The 21,160-nt window shown below is 40.8% G+C and overlaps 1 long non-coding RNA gene across 2 annotated transcripts; it reads left to right on the top strand.

Moving 5' to 3' along the window:
* The first annotated feature begins 1,215 nt into the window (after window positions 1-1,215).
* Window positions 1,216-19,388, top strand: LOC140632373 (uncharacterized). 2 transcript variants are annotated; one of them, XR_012029928.1, is made up of 3 exons: window positions 1,216-1,750; window positions 16,220-17,634; window positions 18,913-19,388. It is a non-coding gene; the product is annotated as an uncharacterized lncRNA (long non-coding RNA). The 2 variants fall into 2 exon arrangements; XR_012029927.1 differs by lacking the exon at window positions 18,913-19,388 and having other exon boundaries at window positions 16,220-17,738.
* Window positions 19,389-21,160: the final 1,772 nt, after the last annotated feature.

Here is a 21,160-nt window from a genome sequence, read left to right on the forward strand (position 1 = left end):
ATAGCCATCACTCCCATCTCTCCAGTTAATCTAGTCTTGGTGTGCAGCAGTCAAAGGAATCTTTCACGAACATTAATCAGATATCACTGCTATGCTTAAAATCCTCCCACACTTCACTTGCATTTACAGCAAAATCCAAACTCTTCACTGTGGCCAAGTTGGTAAGCCAGCCCTTCTTCTCCAATCCCATCCGGCACAGCTGTCCTTTCATCTTCCATGTTCTAGCCACACTGCTCACAAGGCTAGTTTCTGCCTCAGGACTTTTGCTTTTGTGGGGATATCCTTCCTCCAGGCCACTCTTCCCTCAGAGGAAAGGTTTGAATCATTTTCTTTTCTTTTTTTAAAAGATTTTATTTATTTACTCATGAAAGACACACACACACACACACACAGAAAGAGAGAGAGAGAAAGAGAGAGAGAGAGAGAGAGAGAGAGAGGCAGAGACACAGGCAGAGGGACAAACAGGCTCCTTGCAGGGAGCCAGATGTGGGACTCAATCCCAAGACCCCAGGATCACGACCTGAGCCAAAGGCAGACGCTCAACCACTAAACCACCCAAGTACCTGGGTTGAATCCTTTCAATGCAAATGTCACCTTCTTAGGGATCTCCCCCCAGCCCCAACACCCTATCTGAAGTAGCCCTCCCTACTCTCTTATTCATTCTATCCCATTATCCTACTTTAAACATTCTTCTTATTACTACCTGGCTTTATAGCATTTCATTGTTTGTGCTTTGCCATCTCCAGTAGACTGTAAGCTTTCTGAGGGCAGACCATAGCACATGTATACACTCAGGAGTATGTGCTAAATAATTTCCTATCAAGTTTTTCAGACTCTCTAATCATTCTGAAAAGAAAGATATTATCATGAACCCTGAATCAAGGACTCAGGACTCCACTCTTCCTGGAGGAGAGGGGGATGGTTGAATTTGGAAGAAAGAGAAGGATCAAGGGATTGAAGGACCTGGATCAACGGTGCCCAGGTAAAGCCACAGGTAAGGTTTGGGTGCCTTAGCTGGTGTTCATTCCTCTTCCAAACTGACGGCAAACACAGCCCACATCTCTGCCCCTGGCAGAACACAGATGGAACGACCTTCCTTTAAAAAAGTATTATCAAGGGCATGGAAGTAAAATACTCTGATGACTTCATCAAAGAAAACATGTGACTCTTGCATAGACCAAAATAAATTCCCAGACCGAAGGGGTGTGGCCGAGGGACAGTTCCCGGGCTGAAGAGAAAATGCAGGACCTTCCAAGACATTCTGTGAAAAATGCTCTTTGGATAAAACTGCAACTTAAAAATAACCTCCGTTGGGTGTGGAGAAGAGAACAACTGAAATATTGGGGCCAGAGACCCAGAGTGAAGGCCAAATTTGAGATAAGAAAATGCTAGATTCTTAAGATCTTTGGAAAGCACCCTCCCCCATTTATTTACAACAAAGTTTCTTAGAAACAAATATGAGGAAATGGACAAGTTGTGATTTTTAAGGTGTTAAACCCCTATGCTAATAAACAGATCATCTTCCAGTGTGATGAAGGAAGAAAAAATTGGAGAAAGACAGATCTATGCTCCAAGATAAACAAATATGACACCACTACTAGAGAACAAGATAAAGTCCAAGTGAGGTGGTTCTGGTCTTTGGAGAGCAATAGGCATAAGGAAGCCAAACAAGAAAAATTGAGAACTGTCATGAGGAATGGGCTCACCTGGGGAAGAATCCAACTCTGCCACTCTTCCTGTGTGATCTTGGGTGAGTCCCTTCACTTCTCTGACCCTCAGTTTCTTCATCTGTAAAATGGGAAAATGTCTATTTACCTCTGAAGGATAGTGTGGAGATTAGAGGAAATACTGCATAAGAATTGCCTCACAGTTGCCTAACCTGAATGTTAGAAAGCTTTAAAAAACTTTGGTATGTTATTTCTCTCCCTTCCCCTTGGAGGGTTGGGGAAATTGGAGAGCTTCAGAATTATGATGAATAAGATATAAAACAAGATGTTTGCTTTCCTATTTGGGGAGTATAATACTTATCTATTGCCATAATAATGATGTGGAACAAACCATTAGAAAACTCAGTGGCTTAAAGCAGTCAACATGCATTTAACTCACAAATCTGTAAGTTGGCAGGTTAGTTGGGACTTAGCTGGGCAGTTCTTCTGATTTAGGCTGTATATCTGGGGGATGACTGACTACTGGCGGGTCTAGAGTGGCCTCAGCTGCAGTGACTGGCCAGCTTGGCTTTCTTCCAGCAAGCTAGCCTGGGCATGCTCTCATGGTAAAGGTAAAGGAGCGAGCATGAGCACACCCAATTGTGCAAGTCCTTTTCAAGCCTCTGTTTGGTTCACATCTGCTGGCATACCATTGGCCAGAGCAAGTCACATGGTCAAATCCAGAGCCAGAATGAGAGGCCACTACAAAGTTGCGTGACAAAGGACATGGTTACAGGAGGGATAAAAAAACCATGAATGCAGTGAATCTACTTCAGGGAAGCTAGACACACATACATACATACATATATAAATTAATTTTATATAAATACAAAATAAACATACATATATAATTAACATGAGATGAAAGATGATAATTATAATCCCATAGCATTTCACTGGTTCTAAAGAACTTTCCCTCAAAATCTAGCTTAATCACCCCATGTGAACAGGGAGCAGACATCACTATCCGCATTTATAGATAAGGAAAATCACGCAGTAACGAGTGAAGCATGAACTTGAACTTCTGATGACAAGCTTCCCCTTCCTCCCATGACCTCTAGATCAAGAGCCACATGAGTGGAGCATGCACAAAAGGGCAGGGACTACCATGAACCCAGGCAGTCAAGGAGCGGTTGTAGAGACCAGACTCACTTGGGACATTGATAAATGCCTAATGATGAGTTCTCAATCTTTAAATGAACCAAATCCCATTGCGTCTGGACAATTTTATATAGAAATTACCAACTCTATAAATTGATAAAAGAAGTATTTAATCGGAATACATTTATTGCCAGTTTCAAATGTACAATATTCATTTGATTATTGAATCAAATAATTTTGGTAAGTCAATCTTTAAGAACCAAATCAATCTTTAAGAACAATGAGGCCATTGTCGGGAACTCTGGGGCTTGAAATCAGTGACTGATATCAAACGGGGGGCCAGTGCAGTCTTGGGGTCAAGTGTGTTCCTATAGTTTGTTTAGCCTGCCTAGTACCATGAACTTCTGTTATTCTGCTACCCAGTCGTTTCCTCCCACTTTCCATCTCCCAGTCCTGGTCTCATGGCTCTGGAAGAGTTGGTCCCACTCCCCGCTACAGAGGTAGGTCTGGGAGCCAGGGCCGGGGTGCCTGAGGACATAGAAGTTCTTCCTGCTTCCTGGGAGAATTCCAGCTCCTCTGGAGCTGCTGGGGGCTAGTGCACCACCACACAGACAACCCTCCCAGAGAAGACAACCCAGTGGAAAGCCTTGCCAAGAGAAGGAGGGCCTTGGAAGGTGATGCCACCACAGAAGTGTCTAGATCTAGCTAGAACTTAATCCAGCCCAACCCCTGGACTTTTCTGTTATGTGGTCCAGTAATATTTGTCTTTCAGACCAGTTTGACTTGGATTTCTGTTTCTTGCAACCAAAATATTTCTGACTAATATACCCAGTAATAAGGAAATCTGATTCAAACAGATAAGTAGTTGCAAATAATAATAGTTTTGAAAGCAATTCATCTTGCAATGTCAGGAAATTCTTAAAAAACTAGAAGTTTTACTCCAAATCTATACACATTTACACATGAAAGCTTAACCTGACAGCACAACTTAATATATATGGTAGATTCTGATTTAGTAAACAGCACATTTATGGAGATGTTTGTTTATTATAGATCTTAAAGTTGTTATATGTATTTAAAAGTGAAATTTGAAGAATACTTTTTAGGAGTCCTGAGGTGTCCTTTAGATCTCTTCAGTTCCCAGAATATGGTTGATAAACTGTTGACGGAGCAGAAGAGAAAGGGATCCAAGAGAATATTCCAGGAATGTGGCATCTGTCTTTTAGCATCAGAACAAAATGAACAGTGTCACTAAGAAAATTAATTCATTGCCAAGCTCCACTTAGTTGTTCTGATTGAAGCCAGAGCATTCCCTAATCATCCGGTGCACTGGCTGTGGGGCAGTGGTGGTGGTGTGAGGGAGGTGGGGGGGGGGAAGAAGGGGGTGAAAGCACACTACTGACTATTGCCTCCGTCTTTCATTTCATGAGCTCTCATCTCCCATCCTAGGATGACACACTCTTTCATCCGCTAGGGGCTTTGTAGCAGCAAGAGCAAGAGATTAACCAGTATGGCTCTGACCCTAAACTTTGTGAATTATGGTGTTTATTGCACTCCAATCAACTACAGAGTGAAAAGGACGAAATCTCTAGGGACAGGAACAATCTCATAATCTGTGAGATTTCCCAAAGTGTCCAATAGTAATTGGGGTCAGGAAACCAGAAGAGAAAGCCTAGAGCTGGTCTAAGCTTCTTCTATATGATTAAATTCCACTGGAGGCAGGTGGTGCATCCACCTTGCTCTCACAAGGGAAAGCCAGAGCTCACTCTTCTCTCTCCTCCCCCTTGGACATGCTCTCTCTGCACCTCTTTTGTGCACACACTCTGGCTCCCCTATTCTTCCTGCCTCATTCTCTTCTCTTCATATAGCCTTCCTGTTGCATGATGTTGTCCCAGCCTGGATCTGCCTGCTGCCCTTCTGACCCATGGATCCTTCCTTATTGCTTTTTCTTTACTGGAACTCAACTCCTCTGTGTCCCATGCCCTCCAGATCTTACTAGGTGCGAGACGCTAATTCAGAGTGCTTTCATATACAGTATGCCATCTGATCCGCACACTGACCCTGGGGCAGGTCAGGCAGCTATGATGGTTTTTCTCTCCATCTCAGAGATGAGGAAATTGAGATGTAGACTTAAGCCACAGAGCAAGGAAGTGACAGAGCTGACTCAAATTCCAAGTAGGTATTTCCCCTCAGTATAGATAAGAAGACACTAATTACAATCAGTTAGGATTTTTTCAGAATAGCTTTTCATAGTGTAGGAATGGTATACAGTTGGTAGTGAATAAATATTTCTTGATTGATTCAAAAGGTCAGCCCTGTCCTGACCAAATCAACTTATAAATTTGGTCACTTAACAAACTTTTATGGAGCATTTATAATATTTTAGTCATGGTGATAAGTGCTGGAGAATTCAAAACATGGTCCATCTTTACCAGCCTTAATCTGGTGGGGAGAATAGAATGGAGTGATTCCCTATAAGAAAGAGGAAGTAGCGGTGGAACTCCAGGAGAGAAGAAATGTACCCTATTCCTCCATGGCCAGGGAGGGCATTGGAGGCAAAGATGTAGGGAAAGAATTCATGGAAAGATAACTCATAAATTATGTTTGGAAGAATTTTCTGGAAGCAACAAGGAGAATCTCTGGCACAGGGCACAACTTGAGTAAAGGCATGAAGGTATGAAAGTACATGCAGACTCTAGGGATGCAAGTAGCTCAGAGTGGCTATGGGACCATGTGTATGGGAGTGAGAGTATGGTGAGGGGTAGGCAATGGGGTTCGAATAAGAGGGAAACTGAAGGCATGTTAATGAAACTTGACCTCCTGGGCAATGAGATCATTAAAGATTTGCTTATGGTTTGCTTTTTAGAAGTAGAAAGTGGGCATGATCCTATTTGTGTTAAGAAAGAAAGAAAGAAAGAAAGAAAGAAAGAAAGAAAGAAAGAAAGAAAGAAAGAAAGAAAGAAAGAAAGAGAAAGAAAGAAAAAGAAAGGAAGGAAGGAAGGAAGGAAGGAAGAAGGAGGGAGGCAAGGAAGAAAGGAAGAAAAAAATTGTTCAGGGGGCAATTTGACGATTGTATGAAATACATAGTAGGTGGAAAGGAGGCACATGTAGGGAGAGGGATTCAATATACCGCAAGTCATGTATGCAGTTTTTTTTTTTTTTTCCTACTGACCAGACAGCAAAGTGAGTTTAGAAGTGGTTGGAAGGCATTGGTTGGAAGTAACTGTTGTTGGAAGTAACTGTGTGGTTAGATGTGCTGTTAGCATTAGACCAGGAGCTCAGACATACCATCCCTCATATACTTAAAGGTCTAGATTAAGTGGAAAACTCATGTACTGTTTAATTATTAACTGGTCTTGTGTCCAACACCCCTGTGTAGACTCTTGACAAATTGGGCTGGAACACTGAGCTAAGGCTCAACACCAAAACTTTCTCGGTACACACACAATGACCTTACCCACTGCTATTGGGACACAATTAGCATCCTCAAGTGGTGTCTATCAGATAATTCTTTCCTGGAGAAAGGTTGAAAGGGAGAGGTTAGGAGAGAAGGGCTAAGACCTACTCCTTCCCTTCCCACCCCCAACTGCTGTAACACCAGGGCTCTAAAATGATTTGACTTTATTTTTGCAAAATATAGCTGGAAGAGGTATTCATAAGAACAGCAACAAAACTTTATTGTAAAAGCTTATTTTTCTCTAAAAAAATAAATATACAGAAGTTTCTTTCTATTAATTGAAGTATCAAAAAGAATGAGAAATTTTATCCTTGAGCCAAATATGATTTGGGAGGGTTCCTTAAGAATATGAGATGAAATATAAAAGCATGGCAACCCATGCTGTTGACTCAGGCCATGAGTTCACGGAAGATGCACACAAAGCTTACCACTTTGAATAGTGCCTAATTCAGTCAAGCAAAAATGGAACTTTTATGAAAGCATTTGCATGCCTGAAATGATGAAAATGGGAGTAGAGGATTCTGATCTTGTTCTGGCGACCTCTGGAAACCTCAAATTCAAAAGCGTGAAGGTCTAACCCCCAGGGACACTTTGTGCTATCTCAAGATAAGATTAATTAAAAGAGGCTGGGGATGTTTGGGGAATTCTCCCTGAACTGTCAGATCGCAAGATTTTTAAGTCTGCACTCCAACTCCCTCTCACTACAGGATTCTTTGATCTCTTCTCAGGTCTGTTCATCGCTAAATGGTTTTGTTTTTTTTTTTAAGATTTTATGTTTATGTTTATTTAAGATAGAGGGTGCAAGTAGGGGGAGGAACAGAGAGGGAAAAACAGAGGGGAGGAAGGATCCCAAGTAGACTCTGCACATGTTGAGTGCAGAGCCTAAAATCCTCCCTTCTTCCCCAAATCCTGAGGCAATGACCTGAGCTGAAACCAAGAGTCAGATGCTCAACTGACTGAGCCACCTGGGTGCCCCATTGCTAAATGTTTTAAAATGATCTCTTATGTTGGAGTAAACTCTGTTGTAAAGGAAGGTAGACCAGTCTTTCCAGAACATATAGACTGTTGCCATTGCCAGATACAGAAAGTCAAATGGGTGGGTCATGAGGCAGGCCTTTGTGGGGTACATCTGGGTCTTCTGCGCCCAAGGGAGAAGCTGGGTCTGAATAGGATCCCATAATCACAGAAGGACTCAGAGTTTTAGGGGATTTTGGAAGATGAGAATGGTGATAGATCCATTTTTTGAATTTACTCCAATCTCCACATGCCAACAAATAGAGCATGATTCACATGGTATCAATGCCTGTGTGTGAAGAAGGAAGAAGCCATGGAGTAATCTGTAGGCCTAGGAACAGGGAAATCTTAGTGAAGGCAGCAGATACTTACTGGAAAACACAAATCAATCTGAGAGTGACAGCTGAAGTGGGGGGCATTCTGCCCCAGAAGTAGTGGGGCCTGTCAGGGGTCTGGAGACAGGGTGAAGGAGCTGCAGCAGTCTGGTTCCTATGCTAGGGACTCCCCAAACTGACCACCTAGGTGCTCCTTCCTGTACTGGGGAAAACTTTTGGGAACAGAATAAAGCTGAACAGACCATAGAGATGAAGGAAGAGAAGTTCAGGTAAAAGTTGGGGAGTGTGGTGAGGGGACAGTCAGAAAATCCTAGAAAGCAAACCAGAAAAATTGTAAGAGAAAGAAAGAACTGGGAGTGGGGTACCTCCTCCCCCATAATTCATATGTTGAAATCCTAACCCCCAATGTAATAATATGAGAAGATGAGGCTTTGAGAGATGATTAGGGCGTGAAGGTGGAGCCCTCATGAACAAGGTCGGTGCCCTTATGAAAGGAATCCCAGAGAACTCTCTCGCCCTCTTTCTACCATGTAAGGATACAAAAAGTCAGCAGTTTGCAACCTGGAAGAGAGTCCTCTCCAGAACCCAACCATGCTTGCACCCAAATCTCAGACTTCCAACCTCTAGAACTGTGAGAAATAAATTTCGTTATTTACAAGGCATCCAGTCTATGACGCTTTGTTCTAGCAGCCTGGACTGACTAAGACAGTTATTCCCCCAAAAGTCAAGATCATGGCTACTTTGGGTGGATGGCTGTGATTGAATCCAGCCCGTGGGTGGGCTTCTGAGATTTGTGTGGCTTTCTATAACTGTGCTTTATTTTATCATGAAAGAGTAATTATAGGAGAGAGGAATCAAGGGGACATTGGGTCCCAACTAATATTGCGTACTAATACTCACATCTTTTGAACATGTATCCTATGCAATTTCCGTGCTAAGCACTTCTCCACAGTGGTCATTTGCTGGGAGTCAAGAGTCAACTGGCTTGATTGGGCTGCTTTACTAGCTGTGTGACTTTGGGTAACCAATTCTTTTTGAGCCTCTGTATGCTCATCTATAAAACAGAGTAATACTAGTATATCTTTCCTAAGGCTGTTGGAGTAAGTGAGGTTTGTGTATAAAGCCCTTAACACAACGCCCAACTCATAGTCCATGCCCAATCAGTCGGAAGCATGGCCACATCCCTGTGAGGTGGCTGTGATTACTCTCATAGTTTAGGTGAAAACATTTAAGGTTCTGAGACGTTAGGTCGTGGAATTATTCAGTGGTGAAACTAGGCTTGCAACCTTTCAGTTCTGCTTTCCCAACCCATTAACTTCCTTCCAGTGAAAGGCGGTGACATGGCACGTGACAGTGACCCGGCCTGGCTCCACAGCTCTGTTTTGAAGGATAGCTGGGGTCTTGCTCTCTCCTTTGCCTCAACACACGATGTTGTAATTTCACTACCAAAAAGCGAATCCAGCAGCATCGTCCAAAGCTCGGCTCCCTGAAGCATTCTTGGAAAAGGGAGTAAGGGCAGGAAGGACGCGTGGCTGTGCCCGGGGCCCCTTCAGCAGAGGCATAAACAAGCCTCCACCCCCGGAGCGGGCCAGGGAGCCCAGCGAGGCAGCTGGTTGGATGCATTACCCACGTCGTGCTGAGAGAGAAAATAAGTAGCATTCCTCTGCTGAAGTTGAGGCGTAAACAAGGAGCAAGTACTTTTAAGGATAATTACCAAATATTAGAAATGTATTGTTCCTTCCCCACTCCCAAGACACTTATAGGAGCTCCAGCTGTGCTAATAATGTTTTGTGCACCACTTCCAGGGCCAGAAGTATTGTTCCAAGACAAAGGTTCCTCATCTGTGTTTGTTCTTGTTTCCATCAACACTTGAAACCTAGTTCACCTACGTTTTCTTGGGGCTCCTTGTTTTGTTTGGAAGCTGAGAAGAATAAAAAAAAAAAAACAAAAAAAACAAAAACAAAACTAGCATTTGGAGTTAAGATCTTAGATGGGTCTTAATTTCTCTGCTCCCCGACAATCAAAAAGCAAGTAATACTTACCTCATAATAGAACCGAGGTGAAGATGACTGAGGGAACATATGTGAAAAGCCTAGCATAGAGCTTGGCACACAGTAAGCAACATAAACGAAGGTGCCTCCCTCCCCACCTCCCAACATACCATGAACATGAGAGTCAAGATGGCAGATACATAGCCTGTAAGCTTCTTTCCTCCATGGTATCCACAGTAGACATTATTAATTAATCACAGTATTCTTTCCTGTTTGGATTTGTTTGCAGCCATACCAAACAAATCACCACAAATTTAGTACATTAAAACAACACAATTTTATTATCTCATAGTTCTGTGGGTTTGAAGTCCAACACCAGTCTCTTTGGGCTGAAATTGAGGTTTTGGCAGGGTTCCTTTCCTTTTTGGAAACTCAAGAGTAAAATCCAATTTCTTGCCTTCTCCAGCTTCTAGAGACCTCTCTCTCCAGTCCATGAACATACCCCCCTATGTTTCAGAACCAGCAACACGACACAGCACTGAATCCTTTTCATACAGCTCTTACTCTTTGACCATAACCAGAAAATGTTCTCCACTTTTCAGAGCTCATGTTCTGGGCCCACAGGATAATCCAGGATTATCTCCCCATCCCAAGATCCTTAACCTTAATCAATTTGCAAAGTCCCTTTTGTTGTGTGAGGTAAAACATTCTCATGTTCTGGGGATTATGATGTGGACATCTTTGAGGGCCATTATTCTACCTACCTTACTTCTTGGTGCAGTACTCAAGGAAGCCACTACCAGTGGATCACAGTTTGACCTGCGAGATCAAATCTATTTGGCCTGTGAAATAAAAGCTATCCCTACTTTGAAGACTCATCAGGAAAGGAGGAGAAAAAAAAAAAAAAAAAAAGCAAAGCTGGTCAGGGGATAATTGAAATCAAAAGAAAACATTTAACCGCATGCTAAACACTTTTTGTTTTTGTTTTTTTAAAAAATCTGTTTGCCAGGATTCTCTTATTGCCACAGCAGAAGTAGCAACAGAAATGTCTGGTCCTCCAGCAGCTATGGAAGGGAATATCCTTTTCAGGTTGTCTTTCTATTCATGGGCTCCCAGGGTTCCAAAACCCCCAGGGCCTCTCACCTGCAGTGCTCTCACATGGAGTCATGTGCAATCACACACCAGCCTAAACCCTTTAAAAAAACAAAACAAAACAACTTAATTGAGATATAATTGACCTATAATACTCTGTCCATGTTCAAAGTGTACAATGTGGCAGGCTTTGACATATGTATATGCCTCTGAAACTATTACCTCAATTCAGATTATGATCACATTTGTCCCCAACCAAAAGTCTACTTGTGCCTCTTCGTCATGCTCTTTTATTCCCTGTCCATTCCCAGATTACCACTGATCTGCTATTGTCACACTAGTTTTCATTTTCTTGAATTTCGTATAAATGGAATCATATGCTAAGTATACTTTTTTGTCTGGTTTCTTTCAGTGGAATGATTTTGAGATTTTCAGCCATGTTTTATGTATCAGTAGTTCATAGATTTCATTGCTGAGTAACACTTCACTGTAAACCACAGTTTGGTTTATCTTTTTACCTGTCAAGGGGAATTTCAGTTTTTGGCTGTTACAAATAAAACCCCTATAAATATTTATGTACAAGTCATGTGTGGGCATATGCCTTTCTTTGTCTTGCATAAACACCTATGAGGGTAATGGCTAGGGCATGTGGCAGGCGTATGTTTAACTTTCTAAGAAACTGCCAAATTGTTTTCCAAAGTGGTTGTACCATTTTACATCCTTACCAACAGTGTATGAGAGCTTCTGTACCTCTGTGTTCTTGGCAATTGTTAGTATGGTTAGTCTTTTTAATTTTAGCTATTCTCACAGATGGGTAGTGGTATTTCATTGTTTTACTTGCATTTTGCATTAATGATAATAATGTTGAGTATCTTTGTAACTTGCTGGTTCGCCACGCAGGTTGCTTCTTCAGTGAAATTTAAGTTCAAATCTTTTATCCATTTTTTAAAAGTTGGATTATTTTATTATCAGATTTTAGAGTTCTTTAAATATTCTGAATACAATTTTCTTGTCAGATACATGATTTACAAATATTTTCCCTCATTATGTAAGCCATCTTTTCATTCTCTTAACAGTGTAATTCAAAGAGCACAAGTTCTTAATTTTGATGTAGTATGCTGTATCAATTGTGATTTTGATGTTATATCTAAGAAATCATAAAGATTTCCCTATAGTTTTAGGTTTCACATTTAGGTCTATGATATATTTTGAGTTGATTTTTGTATATCATGTGTGGTATAGATTAAAGTTCTATTCCTCTTCCCTTGCCCCGTATCGATGTTCAATTATTCTATCACTATTTGATGAAAAGACATCTTTTTCCACTGAACTACCTTTGTCCTGTTACTGAAAATCAATTGTCCATATATCTGTGGGTCTATTTCCGAAATCTTTATTCTGATCCATGTATCTATTTATCTATCGTGACACTAACTGACAGTTACTGCATCTTTATAGTAAGCCTTAAAATCAGGTAGTGTTAACTTTCCAACTTTTAAAATTGTTTTTAAAGCTATTTTGGCTGCCCAAGGTCCTTTGTATTTCCATATCAATTTTAAAATTAGCTTGTCAATTTCTATGGTAAACTCTGCTAAGATTTTGGTTGAAATTGTTTTGCAGCTATAGGCTAATTTGAGGAATATTTGACATTTTAACAATATTGAGTCTTCTGATCTATGATCCATTTACTTAGATCTTCCTTATTTTTTTTTAAGCAATGTTTTGTAGTTTTCAGGCTACCGATCTTACAAGCATTTTATTGGAAATAACCTCTAACTGTATTTGTTAATGCTATTTTAAATGACATTATTTTATAAATTTTAGTTTCTGATCATTCATTGCATATATATATATATATATATAATCTTTATATTGATTTCGTATCTTGAAAACTTGATAAACTTATTTACAAGTTCCAGTAGTTTTTTGTTTTTGTTGGTTTGATGGGGTTTTCTACATAGATGAATGCGTCATCTGTCAGTAAAGACAGGTTTAGTCCTTCGTTTCTAATATCCATACAATTTACTTCTTTTTCTTGACTTATTGCATTAGCTAGACCATCAGTACAGACTTGAACGGAAGTAGTGAGAATAGACATCTTTTTCTTCTTTCTGATCTTAAGGCGAAATCATTCAATCTTTCATTTCATTTTATCAATAAGCATGATGTAAGGTTTTTATAGATGCCTTTTATCAAGTTAAGGAAGTCCCCCCATTCTTAGTTTGCAGAGATATATTTTTTCTTTCAAAAATGGATATTGTATTTTGTCAAATGCTTTTCTACCTCTATTTTGAAGATTATATGTGTTTTTCTATTTCAGACTATTGGTATGGTGAATCACATCAATTTGTTAAATGTTCAAACTTTGGATTTCTGGGATAAAATCCCAAACAATGCCATTTACTTGGTCATGATATATTATCCTTCTTACATGTTTTTAGATTTGATTTACTTTTTAGTTGGCACTTTTTGCCGCATATTTATGAGGAATATTGGTCTGAAATTTTCTTATCTACATGCCTTAATGTTGTTATCTGTAATTGTGGGCTTAAAGAATGAATCCATAAGTATTCCGTCCTCTTCAATTTTCTCAAAGAGTTTGTGTATTTTTTTTCTTGAATGCTTGATAGATGTCCCCAAGGAAGCTATCCAGTCTTTTGAGTTTGTTTTCTTCTGAGAAAGTTGTTAACTACAAATTCAGGTTATTTCTTCTTGAATGAACTTTGGTAGATTACATCTTTCAAGGACTTTGTCCATTTAAGTTGTCTCCCTTAGAGGAATTTGTTATTTATTTTATAAACATAAAATTGTTCATAATATCTTCTTACTGCTTTAATATCTTTAGAATCTGTAGTATTGTCACTTTCCTCATTCTGAATATTTGGTAACATGTGTCTTCTCTTTTTTTCTCGTCAGTTTGGTTAGAGGTTTATAAATTTTATTGATTTCCAAAAATAAACTTTTGATTTTAATGAATTTCTCCATTGTTTTTCTATTTCCTGTTTCATTCTTTGTTCATTGATTTTGATTTATTATTTTCTTTCTTCTGCTTACTTGGCTTTAACTTACTTTTCTTTTCCTAGTTTCCTAAGGTGGGAGCTTAGGATTTGAGACCTACTTTTCTTTCTTTTCTTTTCTTTTCTTTTCTTTTCTTTTCTTTTCTTTTCTTTTCTTTTCTTTTCTTTTCTTTTCTTTTCTTTCTTTTCTTTTCTTCTTTTTTTAGCATAGGCATTTCAGTGCTATAAATTTCCCCATAAGCACTGCTTTAGCAGCATGCTGTAGATTCTGAAATGTTGTGTTTTCATTTCCATTCACTTAAAAATACTTTCCTCTTTCCTTTTAGCTACCAAATATTGGAGGATTTTATAGAGAGCTGTCTCTTACTAATCTCTAATTTCATCTTCTCTAGAAAATATATTTTGTATGACTTGAATTCTTTTAAATGTATTAAGACTTATTTAGGTCTCAGAATCTAGTCTATTTTGGTAAGTGATCCAAATAGTGTTAAGCACTTTAAATATCTTTTATATTTAAACTTTACAACAATGCTTACTATTATCCCCATTTTAATGAAGAGGAAATAAGTGATACTGTATGCCCATTTTAAGGAGAAAGGGATGAGGATCAATCAATATGAGTAACTATTGAATGCCAGACAGCTATTAAGTAGCAGAACTAGGGTGCAATTCCAGGTCTGATGGCAGAGCCAAGCTATTAACCACCCTTCCACAATTCCTCCACAGCCATTTCTCATCCCGATAAGCAGGAGGTGGCGGGTGGGGGGGGGACCACTTCTGCTCAAGAGAGTATGTTCAGAGGTTAATTCCCTCTCTCTGTAAGTGCTGGGATCTATCTCCTAAATTGCTCTTTCCTAGCATAAACACAATTGCTTCAGTTGTTGCAGACATAAAGGTGAATTCTGTGTGAAGGTAAGAGATGCCTTAACCCTCAATTGCTAATTTGAATCAGAACCTTGCTTCTGAGCCCTGCTGTCGTCTGATGCTCAATTACTAGGTTAATCTGATCACACCCAAGAACAAAGACTGACACAAGGTGCTTTTTGCCTCTTCCCTGCAGGTAGCAGGGCATGGCTAATTGCCCCTCAGAGCCCAATAATACTTAGGGAAACTCTGGACTAACAGACTCTGTTTGTATGTTCCTTGAATTTGCATAATAGCTTTCAAGTCAATGTGCATTGAAATGACTCTTTCCTTACTCTTTTCTTGAATTTAACTGTCAGGTATTAAAAGTATGATCTTATTGCTAGTAAACGTGGTTACAGTCCTTGTTCACTGGGACTGATGCCAATCTGGGAGCCTATTAGTCCAATTCAACAAAAGAATTTTTGATCATCTGCAGATCCGATTATCCAAGTGATCCAGCCTCTTTCATACTCCTATTACCACAGTAATTTGACTTGGCTGTTAATGATCTTTCTGGCTGCAACCCGCACAATGGGTTCATTTGAATAGATGTCTTTCAGGGGCATGTTCCACTTATATACAAAGTCAATTTAACTTCTACAGCTATTTGCAGGCACCCAAATTGTTCATAATTGACTGCTTCCTAATGCCACTTAGCCTAAAATCTGAAAGGAAAGGAGTGTGCTGCCTAAGTGAGCTGCTCATTTCACACACCATTTCTGTACCACTTGAAATGCTAAATGGCCAGTACCAAAGAAAGGAAGAGAACTCCTGGGGATCTTCTTTGAGCCCCTAAACCTCTAAACTTTCACTGAGGTAGACTGGCTTTTACATGCTAATTATTAGCCTGCAGATTGCTAAAAAGTTAAAACTCTTTGGTAAGACTATGTAGTCCCCAGAAGTTACTCTGTGGTATGTAGCATCTGATTTAAATTTCTCCTGAGGAATGATGGAAAGGATGTGGGATAGGGGAGTTCTGTAGTAAAACCAAAGTACAAAGAAGCCATTATTCTAGTTGATAGATAATTGCTTAGGTCTTTGCTTTCTCCTAAATAGACACGATGAGGTTGAAATAACCTTTCCTTTAAGATTCTGCAAATTTTTGACAAGCCACTAGATAGCAATGGCAAATCAGTTTTGTCTTATGTCAGTGGATTGGTTTGCATTAAATTCTTGGGGTTCTGTCTTTGAGAATGATTCTGAGGCCATATTCTTGATCGATGGGGAAGAGTAAGGTGGACAATTAGTGATGTCTCCCATGAACACAGTAATAAGGAATAACAGCACACCCAGAGTGCTAGGCTTTACACCAGCCACTTGGAACATAGGAGTGAACAAGACAGATGCAGCTGATGAACTCAGAAAACTCTCAGGGTGGGAATGATTACTAAGGTCACTTTTTATTTTGTTATTCTAAATTTTTATGGTCCTTGTTCTGCCTACCAGTCTAACTATTAATGAATTATTGTAAAATAACCACAATGTCTCCATTAAGACCATTCAGTATAGTTACCTAGCAGGAAAACCCAATAAGAGGAAAGGTGTTTATTATATCAACTAGGATTTATCTTATAGTTGTTGTGTTCTTTTTATCTTTAAGAGCACACTGGCCAAGAAGACCTTCATCTTGAAGAAGGTGCTCCTTACCAAACCAGTACATTTCTCCATGGTGCTAGGTGGCTGCAATCCTGACCAGAGTCAACTCTTGTTTATGGAGAATGGAAATCAGTCGACAGAAGAAGATTATCTATGGAGATGGAATGGTGGATTACTGTCTTTCCTGAGGCCACATGAGACAGCAATTCCTGAGAGAGCAATTGGACCAGGATAAAGTACATTCACTTTATTGTTAACTGACCAACAGCTGTTTCCAGATGTTCCCAGCGCTGGTTATGTAGTTCATGCTCACTCACATGCAAAGGCCCTCTCCATGTAGATCACTGGATGTCAACAACAGTCTGGTAGGGACAGGCTCTGTGAGTCTTGTAACTGCAACTTTGCAATGCTGGCACCAGAGTCAGAGTCTAGAGCTCACTGCAAAAGGCACCCCCTCTGTGCACAGATGATGCAATGGATCAGTGTCTTTCTCACCATGGTGACAGCAGTTGACATGGAAACAGTTGTTCCCGCTTATACACATAATCATTGTCCCTCACTCAGGCTTGCCAAATGTCAAAAATATTTGCCTGCCCAGCATCCATTTCTCCCATCTCTAGGAAATGCAGTAAGATTATCTTTTGGGAAATCATCTTTATTGAACACCCAAAGCAGTTGTTTTGGATATTACCTGTCCAAGCTCAGTATATAACCAATACCTGGTCAAAAACTAAATCACAGGAATGTGTAACCCATTCTGAGTCCATGAGTGTCAGCTCCAGATTCTGCTAAAATGATTGGGAAAGTGGTAGGGTTTTGCCTGCTATTATCAAGCTGATGGACTATAAGCCTGAAGCTGCTGGCAGCTGTTTGTACCACCAGCTGTGTAGAACATGCTTGAAAATAAAGAAAATTTAGAGAAAAAACAGAGTTAAGGAACTAAGAGAGACAATTTGAGCACCTGTGTCCAGCCTGACCTGAACTTAAATACACCTTTTGACTTTTCAGTTATACAAACCAATTTTTGCCTTTTCTTGCTTAAGGAAGTTCTCATTTAGGTTTCTATCACTTGCCGCCCCCAAAGTCCTGATGAATAGATAGGTTTTCTCCCTTTGTGGAGATTTTCATAGGAATGGAGTAGAACTAGAGATCTAATTGAAACTCTGAAAGCTTCAGCATTTGAACAATCTGTATCTTTCTATAAGCAAAGCTTATATATCAGTTCATTGGCACATGACTAGTTAGCAATTGCAACCTGCCAAGCATTGTGTTGGATACACAGTGAGGAAGGAAGTGAGGGAGGAAGATGCCAGCCAGGATCTCTGTCCTCCCGGAGTTTACAATCTAGCCAGGAAAGCAGAAGTAATACAAGTTAAAACTTAGAGCAGAAGTTCTCACCTTCAGGACGACAGTGCACTGGTGAGTCATCATATATTACGAAGTACGCTGCAAAGAATCTGTGACTCATGAAGCTAAAGTACCAATGTTGGCAGATGATTTAAAAAATAAACATGAATTAGAGTAGATTCAAGGTTATCACAATAATAATGTCATATTCATTCATTTGGTTCTCCAGAATTATTTCCTGAGTGGGGAGAAATGATTGACATAATAGCACACACCCACGTACCTGTGTCTACAGTAGTGTACTGTTCTCAAGGATGCTCTCCACCATATGTCCCCAAACAATGGCAATAATATCAATGTGCAGGAGGAGAAAGAGTAGCAGCAACCAGAGAATTGCCAACATTGTTTGTGTACTGTTCAGGTACCAGGTACTGTGCGGAGAGCATGTTTCATTTACTATACATGAGAAACCTCTGAGTAATTATCCTCCCTGTCTGGCAGATTAAAGACCAACTTAGTGTTAAACAGTGTGACTCAGGCTCAACTAGTGTTCAGAGGAGGGAGAGATCAGCATAGGCTGGATTTATTGGAAAAGGTCCCAAGGAGGGTGTAAGCCTTAAACAGGACCATGAATGACAAGCAGAATCTGCACAAGCAGGGAAGAAGAGAGGCATGCAGACTCTGAGATTAGTGAGACAAATGCAGTACATTGGTGCCATTCTCACCCTCTGGGCACCTTTACAGCTAGGACCAAGGCATTGTGGGACAAGTGGGACAGCCTAGCACCTGCTTGGCTGTTGCGTGCCTTCCTTGCCTTCTCCAAACCTTTGTCCATGCTGCTCATTCTACCCTTGCCTCCTTCAGTTAAGTAGCTCCTGAGAGACCCTGGACACTTAGATCCTTCCTACCATCTCTTGAGAAGTGGAGCTGCCCCCTGGGGATAACTGAAACAAACTACTTTTTCCTTGGCTGCTGACAAACTTCAGTGTCCCTTCAGGTTGCCAGTTCTCTGGACTCCCCACTGCAGTGCTTCCCCTGGGCTCAACCCCAGCTGTAGACTTGTCCCCACTTTTCATCTCATCATGCCCCAAACTCTAGAGCAGCCCCTCCCGTGCGCCCAAATGTAGCTGCCCTGTACCCCCTCTTTCTTTCACTCAGCCAGGTAGCCTGTTTGATAGCCATGAGCTAGCATCCTAAAAAAAACCCAATGAACCAACCAACTAACCATCCAACCAAACCCAAATCTGCTCCCTTCCCTTGCTAAACCTTTATGATTAATAGTAAGCATCTAGTGCCTGCTTGGTATGTGCCTGGCACCATCCTAAACAGTTGTATGCATTTCTTTATCAGATCTTCCCCAGGAGACAGCGAAATGGGGCTGGTGCCACCTACACTTTATAGACCAGGAAGTTGTGGCTAAGTAACCTACTGATTTGCCAAGTGAAGTCAGCAGCGTGATGACACACAGACTGGTGCTCTTCAGCATTGCTCTCCTATATCAGTGGTGGCCTCTGGGATCAAACCCCACAGCCTTGGGCTCCCCATCCAGGACCTCAACCATCTAGACTTGGGTCAGTTCTCTAGTCTTTTTTTTTTTTTTTAATTTTTTTTAGTTCTCTAGTCTTGACTTCCCTCACAACACATTCTGACCACCAGACCAGACAATGGGCAGTGGCCGGGTCTACTCTGCCTTCCCCCACTACCAAGCTGTGGCTTAGGCTGGGTCCTTTACCTGAAATGCCAGCCCTCACCACCTCCACTCGTCAATCCACCCTTTAAAAACTGCCTGTTCCTCAAGGTTTATCAATATACCACGTCACCTCATTGCCATCAGAATTAATTTCTGTCTTTCCCACGTACGTCTGTCATCTCTTTCACAATACGTCTCTCTTGGTTTGCTGTTATTTGGGTGTAGTTATTTTATCATGAATCCCTGACAGGCAGGAAGGAGGTTTTGTTCTTAGTGTGTTCCACACAGGCATTTAGATCAGTGCCCTGCATGTGGGAGCTGCTCGAGAAACGTCAGCACAGTTAAGCTGAATGGCCGCCAGCTCTACCTTCTCCAAATACCTTTCCACTGTGGCCCACTCAGATTGCTTGGAATGTGCACCAGTAGAGTCATTCCTTTGATATAAAACTTTGATTCCAGAAGATCTCTGCTGAAATGTGAGGGGTAATGGATTAACTTACTTATTAATACTTCGGGTTATTAGTGACTCAACCACTAGAGTTAAATCATGAAGTGGTCTAGAAAGAATGGACATATTTTCCAAGGTAACTGATGCCTCATTTCTCAGTGTGGACACACTTGAGGATATGTTCAAACCTACCTCTTTTACCAGTGAAATGATTTCCCAGTGGTTATGGGCTTCTAGACCATTTCCTGTGATTATTCAATAGCTCTGTACAAAGAGACAGCATGATCTTTCTTGTTCTTGAGGTGATGTGGGTGCAACAGGGAGCACAACACTGCCCCAGTTTTGATCACGAAGCTTGCTGTATCCCATTCAAAGGCCTTTGTGCAGAAACTCCGACAATGGAGGAATGGGCAACAGGAACTCTAGTGAGCTGAATATTGTCTCCCAAATTGATGTCCACTTAGAACCTCAGAACATGACCTTATCTGGAAACAGGTTCTTTGTGGATATAATTAAGTTAAGATGAGGTCACATTGCATTAGAGTGGCCTCAAATCCAGTGACTGGTGTCCTTAAGAGAAGAGGACACATAGAACCACAGAGTAGAACATGTGGAGCTAGGGGCAGAAATTGGAAGGGACACAGCTATAAGCCAAGGAATGCCAAGGTGGCCCACAACTACCAGAAGCCAGGGGAGAATCATGGGATAGATTCTCTCTCAGAGACTCCAGGAGGAACCAAACCCTACCAATACCTTGATTTGAGGTGTCTAGCCTCCTGAACTGTGAAAGAGTAGATGCCTGCTGGTTTAAGCCGTCAAATTTTATGGCAGCCAGTACAGGAATCAACATACACAGATGGCCTAACCTGTACCAGGTACTTTACTTCTGCTATGACACAACCCTCAAGAAAGAAATTATGACCCCCTTGTTATAGATGGGAAAGACTGAAACACAGAGGCTAAGAACTTGTCCATCACAAACCTGGAAAAGTGGAAAAGCTGGGTCTTGAGTCTTTGAAGCAGTATTAGGCTATAGGTGATTTTCTTCCATCCTTGACACTCTCTCAATTTTCTTTCCCTGGGGGCTGTCTAGGTACCAGGAACTGTGGCAAAAAGTCTGTATGCTGGCTCCTAGGGCAGTAATCTTGGTTCCCAGATGTCTCCCAAATGCACATGGTACCTCCTGGTACATAATAGTTGCTCAATAAATATTGCCAAATAAATTAATCCTCCCCCAAATTTCATGAGATAGACATGATCATTATACTCATTTTACAGAAGAGGAAAATGAGGCACAGACAAAGTCAGTAACATGCCCAGAGTCCTGACTGCTGGTATCAGATCACAGGATATGATCTGTTCTCTCACACACATGCCAAGTGACACTGACACTTGTGAACCCAGTTCCTTAGAATTACTTGCTCTTCATCATCTTCTCCGTATCACCATATCCACTAACA

The sequence above is a fragment of the Canis lupus genome, chromosome 4, assembly GCF_048164855.1.
Source record: "Canis lupus baileyi chromosome 4, mCanLup2.hap1, whole genome shotgun sequence".
NCBI lineage: Eukaryota > Metazoa > Chordata > Mammalia > Carnivora > Canidae > Canis > Canis lupus.